The 24,038-nt window shown below is 45.6% G+C and overlaps 1 long non-coding RNA gene across 1 annotated transcript in view; it reads left to right on the top strand.

Annotated features, from left to right (window-relative positions):
* The first annotated feature begins 1,765 nt into the window (after positions 1-1,765).
* Positions 1,766-24,038, top strand: part of LOC139228597 (uncharacterized) — a 55,994-nt gene continuing 33,721 nt past the window's right edge. Inside the window, exons 1-2 of the long non-coding RNA XR_011587585.1 lie at positions 1,766-1,795; positions 4,865-4,965. This is a non-coding gene — a long non-coding RNA (uncharacterized lncRNA). The remainder of the gene's footprint in view (positions 1,796-4,864; positions 4,966-24,038) is intronic.

Raw genomic sequence — 24,038 nt, 5'->3', positions numbered from 1 at the left:
TTATTAGTCGGGAAATTGTGTTGGGGAAATTGATGGGATTGAAGGCCGATAAATCCCCAGGGCCTGATGGACTGCATCCCAGAGTACTTAAGGAGGTGGCCTTGGAAATAGTGAATGCATTGACAGTCATTTTCCAACATCCCATTGACTCGGGATCAGTTCCTATGGAGTGGAGGGTAGCCAAAGTAACCCCACTTTTTAAAAAAGGAGGGAGCGAGATAACAGGGAATTATAGACCGGTCAGTCTGACATCGGTAGTGGATAAAATGATGGAATCAATTATTAAGGATGTCATAGCAGTGCATTTGGAAAGAGGTGATATGATAGGTCCAAGTCAGCATGGATTTGTGAAAGGCAAATCATGCTTGACAAATCTTCTGAAATTTTTTGAGGATGTTTCCAGTAGAGTGGACAAGGGAGAACCAGTTGATGTGGTATATTTGGACTTTCAGAAGGCTTTCGACAAGGTCCCACACAAATGATTAATGTGCAAAGTTAAAGCACATGGGATTGGGGGTAGTGTGCTGACATGGATTGAGAACTGGTTGTCAGACAGGAAGCAAAGAGTAGGAGTAAATGGGGACTTTTCAGAATGGCAGGCAGTGACTAGTGGGGTACCACAAGGTTCTGTGCTGGGGCCCCAGCTGTTTACACTGTACATTAATGATTTAGACGAGGGGATTAAATGTAGTATCTCCAAATTTGCGGATGACACTAAGTTGGGTGGCAGTGTGAGCTGCGAGGAGGATGCTATGAGGCTGCAGAGCGACTTGGATAGGTTAGGTGAGTGGGCAAATGCATGGCAGATGAAGTATAATGTGGATAAATGTGAGGTTATCCACTTTGGTGGTAAAAACAGAGAGACAGATTATTATCTGAATGGTGACAGATTAGGAAAAGGGGAGGTGCAAAGAGACCTGGGTGTCATGGTACATCAGTCATTGAAGGTTGGCATGCAGGTACAGCAGGCAGTTAAGAAAGCAAATGGCATGTTGGCCTTCATAGCGAGGGGATTTGAGTACAGGGGCAGGGAGGTGTTGCTACAGTTGTACAGGGCCTTGGTGAGGGCACACCTGGAGTATTGTGTACAGTTTTGGTCTCCTAACCTGAGGAAGGACATTCTTGCTATTGAGGGAGTGCAGCGAAGGTTCACCAGACTGATTCCCGGGATGGCGGGACTGACCTATCAAGAAAGACTAGATCAACTGGGCTTGTATTCACTGGAGTTCAGAAGAATGAGAGGGGACCTCATAGAAACGTTTAAAATTATGACGGGGTTAGACAGGTTAGATGCAGGAAGAATGTTCCCAATGTTGGGGAAGTCCAGAACCAGGGGACACAGTCTAAGGATAAGAGGTAAGCCATTTAGGACCGAGATGAGGAGAAATTTCTTCACCCAGAGAGTGGTGAACCTGTGGAATTCTCTACCACAGAAAGTTGTTGAGGCCAATTCACTAAATATATTCAAAAAGGAGTTAGATGAAGTCCTTGCTACTAGGGGGATCAAGGGGTATGGTGAGAAAGCAGGAATGGGGTACTGAAGTTGCATGTTCAGCCATGAACTAATTGAATGGCGGTGCAGGCTAGAAGGGCCGAATGGCCTACTCCTGCACCTATTTTCTATGTTTCTATGTTTCTATGTATTAATGCTTGGGGGTCACCAGACACCAGAGGGCGCCGTGTCCGGAGGTCATCGGGCTGTACGCATGTGGCATGTGTGCTTGTATATAAGCTGGGTGTCTTTGTCACGCCTGTACTCTCGGGCTGGAATAAAGATGGATCAGGTTGCACCTGAGTGAGTTTACAGTAACCAGAGTCTTGAATCATTACAATATGCAATAATTTAGCTTTCTTGAATACAAGGAAACAGAAATTGAAACTAGCTATAGTCAAGATATTTGTGGTCGGAAGCTTCCTGCGGGCGAATGCCTCCGAACTGCAATAAAAGTACGAATCTACCTGATGGCCCAGCACAAAGACCCGGGGTCCTGGGCCTGCAGGCGTACGCCTGCATAAAGGCCCACTTATCCCAGGGGCGCATGCAGTTCGCAAACATCCCTAGGATCACATGGGCCAGCACAATCAATGAGAAAGGTGTTCCCCGTTATGCTCATGGGGATTCCATTTACGTACGAAATCCCCATAAACTTAATAGGAATCACCTAAGAAACACAAATTTCACACAACTTAAATAAAAAAATGAATCATTACATGTTAAAAATTAATTAAATGCAATGTAATTAAACATTTAAAGCAAAAATTTATTTTTTGAAAAATAAATGTAAACATTTTTAAAGTGTCCAAAATAACCTGAACTAATTTAAATTTTTTTTTTAAAGTTTAAATGATTTAAAAAACATGTAATTTCATATTTCTCGAAACCCTTACACTGGTAAAAGAAGGCATGTGGTGGGCAGTATTTGGGCAAAAAGCCCAACTCTTCACCGGCGAATGGCCATTTCCCGGGGATTGGTATGAGCTGTGAAGCTGAAACTTGACAGATCGCAAGTTCCGGGTTTTCGTGCATGCGTATTGCATGTAGAAATCCGGAACTTGCGAGGCACTTACAGCTACCTCCGCTGTGCTTTCACTAACACAGGACCCGAAAAATCCAGGCCAATAACAGATGTGCAAATTTGGATGTGCCCATGTATAGACGGAGATTCATCACACTGATGTCCCCAGAGTGAATACGAGTGACCAGTGAGAGGCCAAACAGTCAACCCTACCAAACCAACTTGGATCAATGAGGTTCTATGAGGCTAAGGAATCATGGGAGCAAAATTGCCCGGCGAGATTGGAGATGGTAACTTGCTGAGGCCGGGACTTCCTGCCCCCATCCGACCAGTGAATTGGCCTTACCGTCCCTCAAAGGAAATGCAGCGCAATCTCGTGCGCTCCACTTCCTTTAGGGGTGGGATTAGCGGTGCTAATGGGACGAGTAGTGCAGCACTATGCGGATGCTCCTCATAGCGCTGACGCACTTCAACGCCCTGCCCCTTTGCTTCCCCTCCACAAGACCACCAGGGCAGCGTGGGACCAGGCCTGCAGCCAGGCACCCAATATGGAGTGCCAGGTTGCACGATGGCGGCCCGGACCACATGTAAATACAGTTAGGGAAGCCAACCCGACAGTCGGCAAAAAAAGTAAGATGGCGGCATGCGACGCTGGTGACCTCCCCTTTAACTTCCGCCCCGCGAACGAAAGCTCGTGCCAGCCTCGCGGGCTGCAGGGCAATTTCCCCCGCGGGTCGGTAAGGGGTCTACGCAGAGTTGAGGGCTCGCCGCGCACGCGATGGCGTTATCACCGGTTGCGTGCCGACCTGGGGCGCTACCTACGGGCCACTGCACCGCCATGGCAGTGCCTCCGCAAACTCCCAGGCAAGTTCCCGGGAGCTGGTAGTGCCCCCACCACCACCCCAACCCCCCCAGCCACAGATGTTAGGCTAACTGGTCTGTAGTTTCCTGCTTTTTGTCTGCCTCCTTTTTTAAATGGGGGCGTTACATTTGCGGTTTTGCAATCTGCTGGGACATCCCCAGTATCCATGGAATTTTGGTAAATTACAACCAATGCATCCACGATCCCTGACGCTATTTTTCCAGACCCGAGGATGCAAGACCCGGCAAAACTCCCCTTCTCCCCCCCCCCCCCATACATTCTTTCTCTCCCCACCCCCCATACACTCTTTCTCTCCCCACCCCCCATACACTCTTTCTCTCCCCGCCCCCTCCCCAAATGCTCCTCCTCCCCACATTCCCCAATCAAAACTCTCAAGCACAACCAATAAATAAAAAATAGAACCGAAGTCCTACCTCATCCGGGAACTCAACGGGCTGGCCGGGGATAGGATGCGGCGAGATCGGACGTCCCTTGGCCGGGGCTAGGGGCTGCGAGCATCGGGTCCTGCTCACAGCCCACAGGACGCACTGGGAGAGCAGGAGCATGCGCACAGCCCTCAGTGAGCATGCGCGCAGGTGCCGGCAGTGCTTTCTGTGCTGGCCTGTTGCTCCGTCCCCCTCTTAAGTCTGCACGCCACACCATGACTCCGGGGACTCCGAAGAACAGCCAGGATGGGGCCCCTTTTTTCTGGCGCCCTTTCCAGCGCGCTTCAGATCAGTGCGCCGAAAAAACGGCTTGGGCAATGTTGGGCCCATAATCACTAGTGTACCATGTGTCCTAAAAGGGGTATTTGGTCTGTGTAACTGTTAATATATTTTGGACTGGTTAATAGATAACAGTTCAAGCATGCTAAATTTTAGACATCACATGAATCCTACACATGCACATTAAACCTCCAGGCGATTCTTTTCTTTAATGACGAGTTAAGATAAAGGGGTTAAAGAATTGTCTGGCGCCCTTTGATTAATGTTCTTTACTAGGCTTATGTGTTACGGATCACAATGTTCTTGCTCAACCCATTCAACCAAAGGGTCAGGAATGTGGCCCTGAGCATTGTCAGTGGCAGACTGATCCGTCAAGTATTGGTTGACAGGACTTTCTGTTAAAAGCAGCCCTTGAGTCCTTACATAAACAGTCCTATGGTCCTCGCTGTATGCCATTCGCCACATACCAACATGCTGGGCAGAATCCCCTGCCTTCGCTACCAGTCCTACATGCTTACCCCCAACATTCATATGTTCCTTCTGGCAAAAAATACATCGGAAAGATTCAAAAGAAGGTGCAATCAGTTTATTTGCCTACTCCACATGTATGTCCCTTCATCAAAGTTTGCTTCCCCAAATGCTTGCCCTTGGTGAGAGTATAGGGTGTGGTAGGTATGGTGCAGATCATGAATAGGATACAGCAATATAAAGGTAAGTTTGTTTTAGTCACTTTCCAACCTGCTTTCTTCTGTTTTCCCCAGTGCTACCTCAGTGGGAAGAGCAACTGTGATGTCACACTGATGTTCTTCAATAGAGGCCCCAGGATGTAACCAAGGCCTCATTAGCAGAATACACAATGTTGGTGAGTAAAACAGCATCTGTGCTTGCAGTATTTGTCCTTGGCAGCTCTTCAACAGGTGGCCCTGGAGTTGCCATTTACTCAAAGCTGCTCTGCAGGTTCTCCAAACCCCCTTGCATGTCCTCGCAGATGTCAGAGCATCTGTCATATGTTCTGTGTCATTCTTTGCAAGGAGCTCTGACAATTCTCAGAGGACTGCACAAAGTGCTCCTGCTGATTAATCAATTCAGCTTGGTCTGTGACCTCTGTAAGGTATGAATCTCTGTGACCCATAGAAGTTGATAGGGAATTGGCCTGGAACGTGCCCCTGAAAATGAAATGATGGGTGGATGCAGTCAGTCAGACTCTTGTCCACCCTGTACGTAACTAGAACCTGCAGGTGATGTCGTGGATGTGGGAGGAGAGGGCACAATTGCATGAATTGCACTTCAGTTTACCTCTGAGCAATTGACTTTGTTTTTGGAGTGAGGGGAGGATGATGGCGGGGTGGGGGTGGGGAGGAAAATTCCTCTGTACTTTAAACTGTGAATTCAATTCCACGTGCTGAGGAGGAAGGGCCACACAGCTCTCAGAATATTTTCAATGCAGTTCTTTTATCTGATAAGTAAGTTCATGATAGAACTTCGATCTGGCATCAATTTTTTTCTTGGTGGGTTGGGGGGGAGGAGGGCGGCAGGGGAAGGGGATTCCAATCACAGTTAGTCAGGCATTCAACTTTCTTAGTAAGGTACAGCAGGTGGTGAAGAAGGCAAATGGCATATTGGTCTTCATAGCGAGAGGATTTGAGTATAGGAGCAGGGAGGTCTTACTGCAGTTGTACAAGGCCTTGGTGAGGCCACACCTTGAATAGTGTGTACAGTTTTGGTCTCCTAATCTGAGGAAGGACATTTTTGCTATTGAGGGAGTGCAGCAAAGGTTCACCAGGCTGATTCCCGGGGTGGCAGGACTGACATATGAAGAAAGACTGAATCGACTAGGCTTATATTCACTGGAATTTAGAAGAATGAGAGGGGATCTCATAGAAACATATAAAATTCTGACAGGATTGGACAGGTTAGATGTAGGTAGAATGTTCCCGATGTTGGGGAAGTCCAGAACCAGGGGTCACAGTCTTAGGATAAGCGGTAAGCCATTTAGGCTCGAGATGAGGAGAAGCTTCTTCACTCAGAGAATTGTAAACCTGTGGAATTCTCTACCACAGAAAGTTGTTGAGGCCAGTCCGTTAGATATATTCAAAAGGGAGTTAGAACATAAGAACATAAGAATTTGGAACAGAAGTAGGCCATCTAGCCCCTCGAGCCTGCTCCGCCATTCAACAAGATCATGGCTGATCTGGCCGTGGACTCAGCTCCACTTACCCGCCCGCTCCCCATAACCCTTAATTCCCTTATTGGTTAAAAATCTATCTATCTGTGATTTGAATACATTCAATGAGCTAGCCTCAACTGTTTCCCTGGGCAGAGAATTCCACAGATTCACAACCCTCTGGGAGAAGAAATTCCTTCTCAACTCGGTTTTAAATTGGCTCCCCCGTATTTTGAGGCTGTGCCCCCTAGTTCTAGTCTCCCCGACCAGTGGAAACAACCTCTCTGCCTCTATCTTGTCTATCCCTTTCATTATTTTAAATGTTTCTATAAGATCACCCCTCATCCTTCTGAACTCCAACGAGTAAAGACCCAGTCTACTCAATCTATCATCATAAGGTAACCCCCTCATCTCCGGAATCAGCCTAGTGAATCATCTCTGTACCCCCTCCAAAGCTAGTATATCCTTCCTTAAGTAAGGTGACCAAAACTGCACGCAGTACTCCAGGTACGGCCTCACCAAAACCCTGTACAGTTGCAGCAGGACCTCCCTGCTTTTGTACTCCATCCCTCTCGCAATGAAGGCCAATATTCCATTCGCCTTCCTGATTACCTGCTGCGCCTGCAAACTAACTTTTTGGGATTCATGCACAAGGACCCCCAGGTCCCTCTGCACCGCAGCATGTTGTAATTTCTCCCCATTCAAATAATATTCCCTTTTACTGTTTTTTTTCCCAAGGTGGATGACCTCACATTTTCCGACATTGCATCTACTCTGTCAAGCCCTGTAACAATTTTATGTTTCATAGAATGTTCCAAAGGCTCATAGAAACCTGAATCTGGGGAAAAATTGAAGAAAGCAGGTTGAGAAATGGCTAAAACAAACTTACCTTTATAATACTGTCCCTTTCACGATCTCCACCACACCTACCACTGGCTAACAAATCTGGACACCCATTTCAAATGGGTATCATTTATTTTGGACATCTTACATACTGGAATATCAAGAAATGCATGCAGGAATGGACATTTCTCCCCCACCCAATATATATTTAAATGAAACACCCAATTGTTTGAGGCAATCATTTCCATTGCCAATGTTCCTACCCACTGGAAATTACATCAATGCACAAAGTTTCTGATTTTCCACTGGGGCAGGGTGGGACTTCTGGCACTTTCTCCCCTCCCTATCTCTCTCATCTCCTTCAGCCCCACAATCCCCCGAGATGTCTGCGCTCCTCTAATTCTGCCCTCTTGAGTATCCCTGATTATAATTACTCAACCATTGGTGGCTGTGCCTTTGTTGCCTAGGCCCCAAGCTCTGGAAATCCCTGCCTAATCCTCTCCACCTCTCTACCTTTCTTTCTTCCTTCAAGACGTTCCTTAAAACCTGCCTCTTTGACCAAGGGTTTTGGTCACTTGCCCTATTTTCTCCTTATGTGGCTCGGTGTCAAAAATGTTTTTTTTGTCTCATAATACCCCTGTGAAGCGCCTTGGGATGTTTCACATGTTAAAGGCGCTATATAAATACAAGTTGTTGCTGTATCTGGTGTCAGCTGTGTGAGTATATCCTGGCAACCAGGCAGTAAGATGAGGAAAACCTAGGCTGCTGCCTATGTTGACTGACTGCACACTGCCAGTTCATGGGAGACTGAGATTCTAATACCTCACTGAACTGAAGATACAACCCAGTACACTTGCGGGACAGATAGGTAAGCTATTTACACCTCTTGCATGTTTCATCATTTCTGTTGAATTGCTGTTAAATTGTATCATTTAACAGAATATAATTGAAGTGTGTGCGATGACTGAAATTGATTATGACCATTTAGGCTTTTCCAATAGTTCAATACTGACCTAATTTAAAAAAAACATCTTGCATAATTTACTGATCCTTTGCTTTTTTCTTACTTTTTTTAACCCACATTGTTTCACCATTATTATGATTTTCCTTGTCCCACTACACTCAAGAGGGTAAGTTCACCAATTCAACACTCCTAAGGAGGCTAGGTGGTGAATTGGCAGTGGACTAGCCATACTATCTACCACCCCACCCTGCTCCCTTTGGACGTAGCTCCCTGCTGGAAGTGCAGGAGGAGTGTAAGAACCAAAGCTGTAAGAGTGACACTTTCAACAGGTGAAACCTTCTCCCACTACTACAGATGCTGAGCTGAAAATAAAAATGGTAGCCATATTCCCGGCAAGCTTACCGATCAGCTAAACATTACGGTTGGGATTTTCTGCATCAGCACTCCTGAAACACAAGAGAAACACATACGGGGAAATTCCACACCCCCAGCCCTTGCTTTTCCACTACTGATTCTAATGGTCAGAAAGCCACAGATGGGTGCGGAATTTTCCCATCCGTGCTTCCAGCATATGCCAGGAACACTGAAGTGGAAAGTCCCTGCCTACTTCTTAGTATAAGTAAGTGGAATTAAAAAAAGTTCTGGACCTATTAGCTGTAATGCATTTGCTTCATGGGTTTTTGCTTTCATAGCAACACATTGCTCTTAAGAACTAGTTGGTTTATTAACAAAGATTTAACAATCATAATACACATTACCAGTTCATCCACTAGGCTCACAACTGCATACCTCATCGTGGATGACCGAGACCCAACTGACTGGAGTTTTATTGAGTCCTGTGAACATCACATGACTAGCTAAGTTACTTACAATGCAACAGCTCTACAACTATTTTAAATATAACTTTAAATCAAGTGCCCCCTTTTGTAAGGGCACCAAAATCCACAAATTAACAAGCAAACATTAAAGGAAACCTTGTCAAATCAAATTAAAATTCAGTTCCCTGTTGAAATGATGCACTCCAGTCCCTCTGGTGCCCACCTCTCATGGAAGGCCGCGAGCGTACCGGTGGACATCGGGTGCTCCATCTCCAGGGGCACCCTGGCGCGAATGTAGCCGCGGAAGAGAGGCAAGCAGTCAGGCTGAACAACCCCCTTGACCGCCCGCTGCCTGGGCCTGGTAATGACCTCCTTGGCCAGGCCCAGGTGCAGTTCTACGAGGAGGCCTTCTGACCTGCCCGCTCCCCTCCGTACTGGGTGCCCAAAGGTCAGGAGCGGGTACTGAAGTGCAGGCAGAAATCGAGGAGCCACCCCTTCAAATAATGAAAAAGGGGGCTGCACCCTCACACATTGTACATAAACGTGGAACACTGACTCCACCAGACTGCAGAGAATGCAGGCGGCCTGGGAATCCGTGAACCGACTTAAAAACTATTTGCACGGGACTGCTCCGTGCAACACCCTCCAGGCCAAGTCCCCAATAGATAAAGGGAGGAGCAACAACTCTACAACTATTTTAAGGTAACATTCAATCAAGTACCCCCTTTTAGTAAGGGTACTAGAAACCACAAATTTCCAAGTAAAACTTTAAAGGAAACTTAAATCAAATAAAAATTTGGTTGCTGGGGGTAATGATGCACTCCAGTCCCTTTGGTGCCCACCTCTCGCGCAAGGCCGCGAGCGTACTGGTGGACACTGTGTGCTCCATCTCCAGGGACATCCTGACACGGACGTAGCCGCGGAAGAGCGGCAGGCAGTCGGGCTGAACGACCTCCTCGATCGTCCGCTGCCCGGACCGGTTAATGGCCACCTTGGCTACGCCCAGGAGCAGTCCTACCAGGAGGCCCTCGACCTGTCCACTCCCCTCTGTATCGGGGTACCCAATGATCAGAAGCGTGGGACAGAAGTCGAGGAGCAGCCCCTTCAAATAATGGAAGAAGGGCTGCAACCTCACACATTGTACATAAACGTGGAACATGGACTCCTCCAGACTGCTGAAAATGCAGGCGGCCTGGAAGTCCAAGAACCGATTTGAAAACTTATTGCACGGGACTGCCCCATGCAACACCCTCCAGGCCAAGTCCCCAATAACTAAAGGGAGGAGCAACAGCTCTAACCTGTAATGTGATTGGGATTACGGAGATGTGGCTCCAGGATGATCAGGGCTGGGAACTCAACATCCAGGGGTATTCAACATTCAGGAAGGATAGAATAAAAGGAAAAGGAGGTGGGGTAGCATTGCTGGTTAAAGAGGAGATTAATGCAATAGTTAGGAAAGACATTAGCTTGGATGATGTGGAATCTATATGGGTAGAGCTGCAGAACACTAAAGGGCAAAAATCGTTAGTGGGAGTTGTGTACAGACCTCCAAACAGTAGTAGTGATGTTGGGGAGGGCATCAAACAGGAAATTAGGAGTGCATGCAATAAAGGTGCAGCAGTTATAATGGGTGACTTTAATATGCACATAGATTGGGCTAACCAAACTGGAAGCAATACGGTGGAGGAGGATTTCCTGGAATGCATAAGGGATGGTTTTCTAGACCAATATGTCGAGGAACCAACTAGGGGGGAGGCCATCTTAGACTGGGTGTTGTGTAATGAGAGAGGATTAATTAGCAATCTCATTGTGCGAGGCCCCTTGGGGAAGAGTGACCATAATATGGTGGAATTCTGCATTAGGATGGAGAATGAAACAGTTAATTCAGAGACCATGGTCCAGAACTTAAAGAAGGGTAACTTTGAAGGTATGAGGCATGAATTGGCTAAGATAGATTGGCTAATGATACTTAAGGGGTTGACTGTGATTGGGCAATGGCAGACATTTAGAGACCGCATGGATGAATTACAACAATTGTATGTTCCTGTCTGGCGTAAAAATAAAAAAGGGAAGGTGGCTCAACCGTGGCTATCTAGGGAAATCAGGGATAGTATTAAAGCCAAGGAAATGGCATACAAATTGGCCAGAAATAGCAGCGAACCTGGGGACTGGGAGAAATTTAGAACTCAGCAGAGGAGGACAAAGGGTTTGATTAGGGCAGGGAAAATGGAGTACGAGAAGAAGCTTGCAGGGAACATTAAGGCGGATTGCAAAAGTTTCTATAGGTATGTAAAGAGAAAAAGGTTAGTAAAGACAAACGTAGGTCCTCTGCAGTCAGAATCAGGGGAAGTCATAACAGGGAACAAAGAAATGGCAGAACAATTGAACAAGTACTTTGGTTCAGTATTCACTAAGGAGGACACAAACAACCTTCCGGATATAAAAGTGGTCAGAGGGTCTATTAAGGAGGAGGAACTGAGGGAAATCTTTATTAGTCGGGAAATTGTGTTGGGGAAATTGATGGGATTGAAGGCCGATAAATCCTCAGGGCCTGATGGACTGCATCCCAGAGTACTTAAGGAGGTGGCCTTGGAAATAGCGGATGCATTGACAGTCATTTTCCAACATTCCATTGACTCTGGATCAGTTCCTATCGAGTGGAGGGTAGCCAATGTAACCCCACTTTTTAAAAAAGGAGGGAGAGAGAAAGCAGGGAATTATAGACCGGTCAGCCTGACCTCAGTAGTGGGTAAAATGATGGAATCAATTATTAAGGATGTCATAGCAGCGCATTTGGAAAATGGTGACATGATAGGTCCAAGTCAGCATGGATTTGTGAAAGGGAGATCATGCTTGACAAATCTTCTGGAATTTTTTGAGGATGTTTCCAATAAAGTGGACAAAGGAGTACCAGTTGATGTGGTATATTTGGACTTTCAGAAGGCTTTCGACAAGGTCCCACACAGGAGATTAATGTGCAAAGTTAAAGCACATGGGATTGGGGGTAGTGTGCTGACGTGGATTGAGAACTGGTTGTCAGACAGGAAGCAAAGAGTAGGAGTAAATGGGTACTTTTCGGAATGGCAGGCAGTGACTAGTGGGGTACCGCAGGGTTCTGTGTTGGGGCCCCAGCTGTTTACATTGTACATTAATGATTTAGACGAGGGGATTAAATGTAGTATCTCCAAATTTGCGGATGACACTAAGTTGGGTGGCAGTGTGAGCTGCGAGGAGGATGCTATGAGGCTACAGAGTGACTTGGATAGGTTAGGTGAGTGGGCAAATGCGTGGCAGATGAAGTATAATGTGGATAAATGTGCGGTTATCCACTTTGGTGGTAAAAACAGAGAGATAGACTATTATCTGAATGGTGACAGATTAGGAAAAGGGAAGGTGCAACGAGACCTGGGTGTCATGGTACATCAGTCATTGAAGGTTGGCATGCAGGTACAGCAGGCGGTTAAGAAAGCAAATGGCATGTTGGCCTTCATAGCGAGGGGATTTGAGTACAGGGGCAGGGAGGTGTTGCTACAGTTGTACAGGGCCTTGGTGAGGCCACACCTGGAGTATTGTGTACAGTTTTGGTCTCCTAACTTGAGGAAGGACATTCTTGCTATTGAGGGAGTGCAGCGAAGATTCACCAGACTGATTCCCGGGATGGTGGGACTGACCTATCAAGAAAGACTGGATCAACTGGGCTTGTATTCACTGGAGTTCAGAAGAGTGAGAGGGGACCTCATAGAAACGTTTAAAATTCTGACGGGTTTGGACAGGTTGGATGCAGGAAGAATGTTCCCAATGTTGGGGAAGTCCAGAACCAGGGGTCACAGTCTAAGGATAAGGGGTAAGCCATTTAGGACCGAGATAAGGAGAAACTTCTTCACCCAGAGAGTGGTGAACCTGTGGAATTCTCTACCACAGGAAGTAGTTGAGGCCAATTCACTAAATATATTCAAAAGGGAGTTAGATGAAGTCCTTACTACTCGGGGGATCAAGGGGTATGGCGTGAAAGCAGGAAGTGGGTACTGAAGTTTCATGTTCAGCCATGAACTCATTGAATGGCGGTGCAGGCTAGAAGGGCTGGATGGCCTGCTCCTGCACCTATTTTCTATGTTTTTCTATGTAAGCATACTCACAGGTGCATACATTACATTAGCCTTTAATTCCCAATTAACTAGACATTTAATTATAGTTGAAGGAATATCAGTGCCGCTTCTCCATCCCTATTTCACCTTTCGCACTTGTTTTATGGTTTACAGATTCTAAAGGGATAAAATCCCTTATCCCAGTAACAAACTAATGGGAGACATCTTGTTTCTGTAATTAATTGGAATGAATTCTTTGGAAGAGATAGGCCCAAATTCTCCCCCACTCCCCTACCCCCTTTCCACGTGGGCACAAGTCAGGTGCTGCACCTAACCTGACCTGATCTGAACCCTCTTGTATTTATGTGGCTTTGAAACGTGTCATTTCTTGAAATGCAAATTCTTTGGCGGGTCATTAATGATGGAGCAAAATGGGCGCGCTCCTGCTTTTTGCTTAAAAAGCAGTTTTACCCCTGAAATGCACCTTCGCCAGTGCCTCTATATCCATTTTTTATAAATTGGGGACGAGAACTGTGCTCAGTGCTCTAAGTGTGATCTAACCAAGGTTCAATACAGGTTTAACATAACTGCTAGCCCTCTAGAAATGAATCCCGTGCTGTGTTTGCTTTTCTTATGGCTTTATAACCCGTGTCGCTATTTTTAGGGATTTGTGTATCTGTACCCCTAAATCCCTTTGTTCTCTACCCCATTCAAACTCTTATTTTCCAAAGCTTATATGGCTTCCTTTATCAATGTTCCCATTAAGCTGCGTGGCCGCGCAGGCTGTTCAGCGGCTTTTAAATGGAAAAACTGCGCATGCACGGAAATTTGAATGGTCCGCGCAGCCCGTTAAAGGGACCGTGCACCCAAAAAAAAAATTTGTGGGAACATTGCTCCTTATTCTTCCTACCAAAATGCACATTTATCTATATTGTCATTAATTTGCCAATTGCATGCCCATTCTGCAAACTTATTGGCCCTGAAATTCCAGTTGGTGGCTTCCTTCGGACCAACGCCTCCAACCCAAAGTTTTTTTGGCGAAAGTACCTGGTGGTCTCGGAGGTACCTTCGATTCCAGTCGGTGGCCTTCTTTTCCCGCACATTGCAGCGTAGCCCCGTCTTCGAGGTACGGACCGAGAAGCTGGAGTCATGTGGGCCTGGACAACCAATCACGGCACAGTATTCTCATCGCTAGTAATGGGAACTCCGATTTTACGAGTTCTGATTACTATCAATGAGAATAACCCCCTAAAACACCCAAACACAACATAATAAATAAAAAAAAACTCCTCACATATTTTAAATTAATCGATATTAAAGTTAATTAAATGTTTTTTTAAATGTGTTTTAATAGGCTTTAAAATAAACTTAATGGACAGGATTTTTACTCTAAAAATGTGTGTTTAAATTTAATTTTTGTGTGTTTTAAAACTCTAGCGCCGGTAAAAGTAGGCTATGCGCCTGCTTTTACCAGGTGTAAAATTTTGAAGGACATTCGCTGGACAAGAGATGGGCAAATAGCCCAATCTCATCCGCGCGAATGTCCTGGCTGTGGGGATGCGGAAAATCTGCCAAGTGAAAATTTGACAGATTGGAAAAGCCGATTTTTGGCGCATGCGCATTGTGCTCCGAAAACCGGCTTTTGCGAGGCCTCGCCGGGTCCGTATACACTCCGTACCGACCCGGCAAGGCCGGGATTTTACACCCATTAATGTCTTCTTGTATTTTGCCGCATTCCTCCTCAGTATTAACTGTACCCTTCAATTTGGTGTCACCTGCAAATTTTAAAATTAGACTTCTAATTCCTGAGTCCAAATTATTTATGTAATTGGTGAGTGACAATGGTCCCAGTACCGATCCTTGTGGAACAACACTTCCCACCTTCTGCAAGTCTGCGTAACTACCCTTAACCCCGACATTCTTTTTTTAAATGAGCTTACTACCCATTCTGCTATTTGTCCTCTGACTCCACATGCTTTGTCATGTGGTGTCGACTATGTGGTGCTTTATTGCAAATTCAAATATATTACATGTACTGCATTATCCTGGTCTACTCTTTCTGTTACTTCTTCAAAGAATTCTATAAGGTTGGCCAAGAGGACTACTCTATTATATTTTCGGTTTCTAAATGTTTTTCTATTACATCTTTAAGTAAAGATTCCATTATCTTTCTTACCACCAACATTAAGGTAACTGGTCTATCAGCTCCCCTTGGATTTGCTTTAACTCCCTTGTTAAATATAGGAATCACAGTAGCTGTCCACCCGTCATCTGGCACTATTCCCCTTTCTAATTCATTTTTATGTATATGTAATAGTACCTCAGTTATCTGTTCCCCAATTTTTAATATGCGCAAATGAAAATCCATCCACATCCATCCTCTCTAAATTTGATTAGTTTATTAACCATCTCACCCTTTCTATCTTAACTGTCTCTATCTTTTTTGATCTCCACTTCTAATGTCATGTACTGATGCCAATTTTTTGTCACAAGGCCAGTTTAAAGTTGGCTGGCCTGTAATTTGGAGATTTGAAATCAATCAGAAAGACCAAGTTTTCCATAGCAAAATGTATAAGGGCTGCACATGTGAAACAGGATCCATTTTGTGCATATTTGATCTGTGCATCCTGAGCAAGACCAAATCCATTTATTTTTAGCTGCCAACTCAGTTTTCCACTGGGCAGATAGTGGTCACTCTAGGTATAGCAGGGTCAATTTGAAACCTACCCCCAGACATGTGGGAGATGGTTGAGGATGGGATGTCTTGGATGGCAGGGCAGGGGGGAAAAGAGATTATAGTGGTAAAAATATGAACCCCGACCCCAACCCACTGCAAACATGCCTACTTATGGTTTTATTGCGACCCTGGAGAGGCGGGTCAGTAATTTAAATATGTTAATGAGATGGCATTCCTCAGATTTTGGCAGCCGTTTAAATTTAATGTCTGCCGGCCGGGTTTCCCAGGGCCCTGGAAACCCGGCAGCTGAAAGGAGTCTGGAGCTGCCAGATTCAACAGGCAACTGATTTTCCAGCACTGCTTGTGGGCCAGGAGATGCAGGAGTGCTCCCCCCCCCCCCGCCCCCACAAGCAAACGAGATCGGCCAACCCACCCCGGGATCCCTTCTCCCCCCGACCAGATCTCTTCCCCCCCAGTGCAGCCCTGCCATCCGCCTTCCCAGTATTTGCAGGTTTACTGGCCTCTGACATGCACCCTGTTCTGTACGTAAATAAACAGACTAACTGAATCAGGAATAAAGTAATTTAACTGTGTCCTTTATAGCAACACCCAAAATGGTGTCCCAAAACAAGCATGAACCAGAATGTTTACAGCAACTGTGAATAGCTCCCGCAGGGTCCTAATGCCTGTCCAGTGTCTTGTAACAAGCAGAGTATGAACACAACATATTTCCCCCTTTTGTAAACACTGTCTATGAACAGACAAAGTCCTTGAGATAGCCAGGCCATGTTCTGATATGCTGAGACCGGCGTGGAACTTGCGGTATTTGATCGAGGGTTTCAGTTGGGAAACAGAACGGTGCCTCTGTTCCATCCTGCTGATCTGTTGGCCTGTGTGTTGGGATCAGTCTCGGAGCATTCCATCGAGTTCCATCATTGAGCTCGTAGGTGTGAGGGCTGAACTTTCGCCTGATCTGTTTTCGAAGGGAAAATGAAGATGCGAGCTTAACTACGGTTTGGGCGCTTAACTCTGACCCAATCTCCGTTCTTCAGTTGGGGCTTTGAAGCGCATTGTTTTGTGTCAAGTGTATGACTTCACTTTTCGTTGGCGTTCCGAAATCTGGGATGCGAGTGTGGTTATCGTCACGCTAGGTTTGGCTGGAGACTTGAGAATGTCCAGTAGCCAGCGAAGATTCCGCCCAATCTTGAGCTCAGCGGGTGTCTTCCCCGTTAGCGAGTGCTTTGTCAAACGGTATGTGCGGAGAATGGTTTGAACCACTTCGTCAAATGTTTGGCCTGCTGCGAGGTTGGCTTTCAAACCCTCTTTCATGACGCGGTTAAAACACTCAACACCTCCATTGCTTTGAGGATTGTACCGAGCGGTAAGGCGATGTTCGCTAGCATGATGAGTGAGGAAATCTGCAAACTGGTCAGATACAAACTGTGGTCCATTGTCAGTGATTATGACCTCTGGGAGGCCCCACTTCGTGAACATACGCTGCAGAATAGTGACGATCATTGATGAGGTCACTGAACTTCTTGTAGCGATTTTTGGCCATGCAGGTCACGAAGTCTGTGGAATGTTTTCAGCTCTTCCGGAATTTGCTTAGGCCACTCAGTCTGGAGGAAGTGGCTCACGTGCTGGAGCGTAGCATCACGCTGTGATTCGGTTTTGAGTTCGTCGCAGGAGACAAGGTTTCTGATGGACTGAGTGAAGATCAATGTAACATATGTGTTGTCATCTGTGAACAAGTCAGCACCAGAGTCTGAAGCAGGTGTCGAGTGGCTGAGCATGTCAGCTACGTGGTTGCGACTACCAGCGATATACTGTACATCAAAGTTAAACTGATGAAGGTGATCAGACCATCAGCTGACTCGTAGTGGTCTGTGCCCAGATCCAGTTGTAGCGGTAGCATAGTTAGCGCTTGGTGATCCGTATGGAGGGTAAATTTCCTGCCATAGAGGTAGATGTGCCAGTGTTCACAAGCGTAGATGCAAGTGAGTGCTTCGCGTTCCCCTGTAGAGTATTTACGTTCTGCAGACGAGAGGGTGCGAGAGGCGAAGGTTACTGGGTGTTCCAGGCCATCAATCCATTGTGAAGGCACAGCACCCATGGCGACATACATAGTGGCATTCGGATCAAAGTGCCTGAGGATAGGAGGGGATGTGATTTTCTCCTTAAGCGTGGTGAATGCCTGAACCTGGGAATCTGTCCATTCCCAAGAGATGTCCTTGCGCAGCAACTTACGAAGTGGTTCGGTAATGTACGCGTAGTGCGGGACGAACTTCAGTTAGAAGTTGCAAATGTCGAGGAATGATGAAAGTTCTTTGACGTTAGTAACCTCCTGCATTCACTGGATTGCGCCAATGTTGCGGCGGCTTGACACCTTGTGCTGTGACTCTGTAGCCAGAATGTTTATTTCTCCAACAGCGAATGTACACTTATCAGCGTTAAGTGTAATGTTATGTGTAGCAGTCTAGCCATAACTGCGTGAAATCGCTGGTCATTTTCTTCCATTGTCCGTCCGTGGACGACAATATCGTCAAGCAGATTGAGTGCTCCCTCTATGCCTGCTAGCATAGTAGTGACAATCTTCTGAAATGCACTTGGTGCAGAAGATAGTCTGCAGGGCATGCGCCGATACTGATACAGGCCATCATAGAAACATAGAAACATAGAAACATAGAAAATAGGTGCAGGAGTAGGCCATTCGGCCCTTCTAGCCTGCACCGCCATTCAATGAGTTCATGGCTGAACATTCAACTTCAGTACCCCATTCCTGCTTTCTCGCCATACCCCTTGATCCCCCTAGCAGTAAGGACCTCATCTAACTCCTTTTTGAATATATTTAGTGAATTGGCCTCAACAACTTTCTGTGGTAGAGAATTCCACAGGTTCACCACTCTCTGGGTGAAGAAGTTCCTCCGCATCTCGGTCCTAAATGGCTTACCCCTTATCCTTAGACTGTGACCCCTGGTTCTGGACTTCCCCAACATTGGGAACATTCTTCCTGCATCTAACCTGTCTAACCCCGTCAGAATTTTATATGTTTCTATGAGGTCCCCTCTCATTCTTCTGAACTCCAGTGAATACAAGCCCAGTTGATCCAGTCTTTCTTGATAGGTCAGTCCCGCCATCCCGGGAATCAGTCTGGTGAACCTTCGCTGCACTCCCTCAATAGCAAGAATGTCCTTCCTCAGGTTAGGAGACCAAAACTGTACACAATACTCCAGGTGTGGCCTCACCAATGCCCTGTACAACTGTAGCAACACCTCCCTGCCCCTGTACTCAAATCCCCTTGCTATGAAGGCCAACATGCCATTTGCTTTCTTAACCGCCTGCTGCACCTGCATGCCAACCTTCAATGACTGATGTACCATGACACCCAGGTCTCTTTGCACCTCCCCTTTTCCTAATCTGTCACCATTCAGATAATAGTCTGTCTCTCTGTTTTTACCACCAAAGTGGATAACCTCACATTTATCCACATTATACTTCATCTGCCATGCATTTGCCCACTCACCTAACCTATCCAAGTCGCTCTGCAGCCTCACAGCATCCTCCTCGCAGCTCACACTGCCACCCAACTTAGTGTCATCCGCAAATTTGGAGATACTACATTTAATCCCCTCATCTAAATCATTAATGTACAGTGTAAACAGCTGGGGCCCCAGCACAGAACCTTGCGGTACCCCACTAGTCACTGCCTGCCATTCTGAAAAGTACCCATTTACTCCTACTCTTTGCTTCCTGTCTGACAACCAGTTCTCAATCCATGTCAGTACACTACCCCCAATCCCATGTGCTCTAACTTTGCACATCAATCTCTTGTGTGGGACCTTGTCGAACGCCTTCTGAAAGTCCAAATATACCACATCAACTGGTTCTCCCTTATCCACTCTACTGGAAACATCCTCAAAAAATTCCAGAAGATTTGTCAAGCATGATTTCCCTTTCACAAATCCATGCTGACTTGGACCTATCATGTCACCTCTTTCCAAATGCACTGCTATGACATCCTTAATAATTGATTCCATCATTTTACCCACTACCGATGTCAGGCTGACCGGTCTATAATTCCCTGTTTTCTCTCTCCCTCCTTTTTTAAAAAGTGGGGTTACATTGGCTACCCTCCACTCCATAGGAACTGATCCAGAGTCAATGGAATGTTGGAAAATGACTGTCAACGCATCCACTATTTCCAAGGCCACCTCCTTAAGTACTCTGGGATGCAGTCCATCAGGCCCTGGGGATTTATCGGCCTTCAATCCCATCAATTTCCCCAACACAATTTCCCGGCTAATAAGGATTTCCCTCAGTTCCTCCTCCTTACTAGACCCCCCGACCCCTTTTATAACCGGAAGGTTGTTCGTGTCCTCCTTCGTGAATACCGAACCAAAGTACTTGTTCAATTGGTCCGCCATTTCTTTGTTCCCCGTTATGACTTCCCCTGATTCTGACTGCAGGGGACCTACATTTGTCTTTACTAACCTTTTTCTCTTTACATATCTATAGAAACTTTTGCAATCCGTCTTAATGTTCCCTGCAAGCTTCTTCTCATACTCCATTTTCCCTGCCCTAATCAAACCCTTTGTCCTCCTCTGCTGAGTTCTAAATTTCTCCCAGTCCCCAGGTTCGCTGCTATTTCTGGCCAATTTGTATGCCACTTCCTTGGCTTTAATACTATCCCTGATTTCCCTTGATAGCCACGGTTGAGCCACCTTCCCTTTTTTATTTCTATGCCAGACAGGAATGTACAATTGTTGTAGTTCATCCATGCGGTCTCTAAATGTCTGCCATTGAATCATGAGGTTGTGAATGCCGTGAGCGGTTTGCTGTCCTCCACTCGGGGTATTTGCAGGTAACTGCGGCGCATGTCGAGTTTCATAAAAACGAGCCGTGGAATTCTGAAGACAGTTTGTTGATGGTAGGAAGAGGATACTTGTCGGCGATGATGGTCTTGTTGACGTCTTTCAGGTCAGTGCATAGGCGGATCTCCCCATTTTTATGCCAAGCAATGACCAAGTTCGAGATCCAGGGTGAGGAGTCGATGCTCTCAACGACTCCCTGAGTCACGTTAATTCTGCGGATACTTGGTCGCGAACCGCGAATGGGAGACGGCGATGTCGCTGCGTAACTGGTTTGACGGAATGGTCAACGTGGGGACGATGGCAGAATTTTGTTGTCACTCCAAACCCTGTGAAGATTGAGGGATACTCCTTGTCAAAGTCCACCGTCTACACAGGTGTGCCAGTTGGGTCGTAAACTTTGAACCCAAGCTTGTCAAAAAAATCAACACCCATGAGGCTTCGTCCCTTCGCAACATGAAAGGAAAAGTTCTCCAATGTTATGTTCTTGTAGGTTATCGGGACAGATATGACCCCAAGTACCTCAATTTTGGAGTCGGAGTACGCATGTAGAATGGAAGTTGCAGGCTGCAGTTGACAGTGAGTGAAGTGGGTTTTGTACACAGCCTCGCTCAATATGGAGACTTTGGCTCTAAGGTCAATGAGGAGGCAGATGGGCGTGCCGTCAACGTTTACATCACAGTCCTTGAATTTGCCCGAACCAATGTGCGAAATGTCACCAACGGTGTAAACCAAACTGGGTTTATCACTATTGGAGTTGTCCACATGTCGAATATGCTGCGATGAACGACAGACACTAGCAAGATGGTTCATTTTACCACATGCAGAGCATTTCTTCCCACGTGCAGGGCAGTTAGGACTCTTTGCTGAAAGTGATTTGTCGTTAAAGCAGTGGAAGTTAGGCCCGCGATCCGTAGTGGGTGGCTTATTACTCACCCTGGGTCTCTGCTGTGATTTCCACTTTGGACGAACACCTTGCACATGGGCTGTAGCTGAAGTCTGCTGCAAAGGGGGAGCAGGGGATTTGATCGCTTTTGAATCGGGAAAGCTCGGATTCGATTTAGATGGCCAAATTAGTTGCTTTGTCCAATGTTAATTTGTCATCCTCCATTAGCAAACGTTCTCAAATGCGGCGGATCGTTGTTTTTTCAATAATTTGACCCCTGATCATTTCTCTGTGAGTGCTCCAAAGTTACACGTAGCGGCCAGTTCAGTTAATGAAATGATAAACTGTTTGATTGGATCACCATTCCCTTGCCCCCTTTGAAAAATTTGTCTCTCTCCATCATGATACTTTTCTTTGGCCCAAAATATTTCTCTAGGGCGCTTGCCACTTTGTCGTAGGACTCCGTGTCTTTGATTTGTCCAAAAATGCATTGGCCTTCGGTGGCAGTGGATCAATATTGCACAGCAGCAAGCTGGTGTTACATTGTTTCTGTCTAACCCACTCGTTGTGATGTACGAAGAAAACCTTTTATCCATCTCGGCCACAGGATTGGAGGGTCCCCAGGTGAGGAGAAGAAAGGCAGTGGGGGGGGAGCGGGGGGGCGGTTAGGGAGGTTAATTTGATTCCATCCTCATCACCAAATTATGTTGTGTACGTAAGTAAACAGACTAACTGAACCAGGAGGAAAGTAACTTAACTGTGTCCTTTATAGCAATACCCAAAATGGTGTCCCAAAACCAGCATGAACCAGAATGCTTACAGCAACTGTGAATAGCTCCCGCAGGGTCCTAATGGCTGTATAGTGTCCTGTTACAAACAAATAGAGTATGAACACAACACACCCCAGCTCCCTCCCCGTAAATAATCAGGGCCAACATGTCTATGGAGTTGTTATACAGATTGCAGCCAATGGGCATTCCAGCATTGTCTGAAATTCAGAGCAACCTTACTCGTGCATAGGTGCCTTACATGCCAATCTAGAAAAGCTGATTTTAAAACATTGACAAATCAAATAACAGTTAAGAATTTATTGTTTTATTGTTCATTTTTTAAGTTTACAAAAGGCCATTTCACAGAAATGGGATGTAAATTAGTGCAGATTTGATACAATAATTACAACACATTCGTTATAAACCTACACAAGAGCATATTCTTAAATCAAAAAATAGTGTTATAATGCAATATTTATTAAAATATGGACACTGTTTACTGTGCTATCATAAAAACATAAATATAATAGGGGCAATTTTCACGTTGGGAAACAAGCCAGTTTTACAAAGTGCAAATTACCTCCAACATCTCTCAGGACAGTTATTGGAATGATCAGAATACAGAGTTTGCATTACATGTTTGAAACTAGGTCAAATCAGTTAGGGGGAAATTTGAAAGTACTGTTCAATGTTTAATCTATTTTGAGTCAGTTTGGCCAGTAAAAACCACAAACAGCTGATGCAAATGGTCTGGATGGCCTTATTGTTTGGAGAACGATTTTGCACGATGACTCACATAAGGCCAGAAATATACCTCAGCCTTCACACAGAAGCTAGTCCTTAGGTCATCAGATTATTGCTAATCTGGAGTGGGAAATTGTGCCTATTACTCCTGAACATGGAACCTTCTACGTGTTGTCTTCTTTAGACTTGGCGTCCTTTTGAATCTCTAGCACATAAATTATTAAGAGTGTTCAAATCAGCCTGTGGAGATTTATTGGTTGTGGTGAGGACAATCCATGAACATAAGCACAATGTGGCCCTTCTGCAAACTCACTGAGGTAGCAAAGCATCTTAGTTGTGTTTTTAGAAAGCATGAGATGAATTTATAGTCACAAATTTTCACATTTGTGTATTTTTGTAAAAAGATTATTATGTCACGAGTCAGCTCATGGTAGTACTTTTTTCTTCTCACAAAACGTAATGCTGAGGCACTTCCAAAAGTCTACACAATATATTTTTCTTGCTTCTTGTTTATCCGTGGGAAGATGTAGAAAGATTAAATGATGTGTGGGAGTAAGTTAAATGGCTATAACACGAGAGGTTTAGATGACATCACCTCTGTGGAACGAAAATAATCTACAGCAATCTTTGACACCATGTTACTCCCCTAAACACCATCCCAGGCTTAGTTTCATTTTGGTAAAATGAAAACTTTGAATTCAGAAAACCTGTAATAAAAACTGAAAGTGTACAGCAAGTCAGCCTGCCTCTTGAGAAAGGTAGGTTAAAGTCATCATCAGAAGCTGAGTCCCTACTAAAATGTGAACCGATCCTTTTCTCTCAGATAAAGATTAACCTGCTGTATATTTCCACTAATTCCTGTTTTTAATACCTTGGCTTTGCACTACAGGTACAACGTCTCAAATCCGCCAACCTCGGGACCGAGACCGTGCCGATTTTATGATTTCGGACAAGAAAATCAAGACCGTACGTACGCTACTGAGACAGACAATGTACTAATGGTGGCGTGGGTCAGGTCGGGTCGGGCCGGGTCAAGGCTCATTCGCCAAGGCTCGGACCAATCGCACGCCATTTAAAACATAGCGGCGAAACCGATAACTAGTCCGGCCTGCCGGT

This window comes from Pristiophorus japonicus, chromosome 18, assembly GCF_044704955.1.
Source record: "Pristiophorus japonicus isolate sPriJap1 chromosome 18, sPriJap1.hap1, whole genome shotgun sequence".
NCBI lineage: Eukaryota > Metazoa > Chordata > Chondrichthyes > Pristiophoridae > Pristiophorus > Pristiophorus japonicus.
This window is presented reverse-complemented; position numbering and strand designations above follow the sequence as displayed.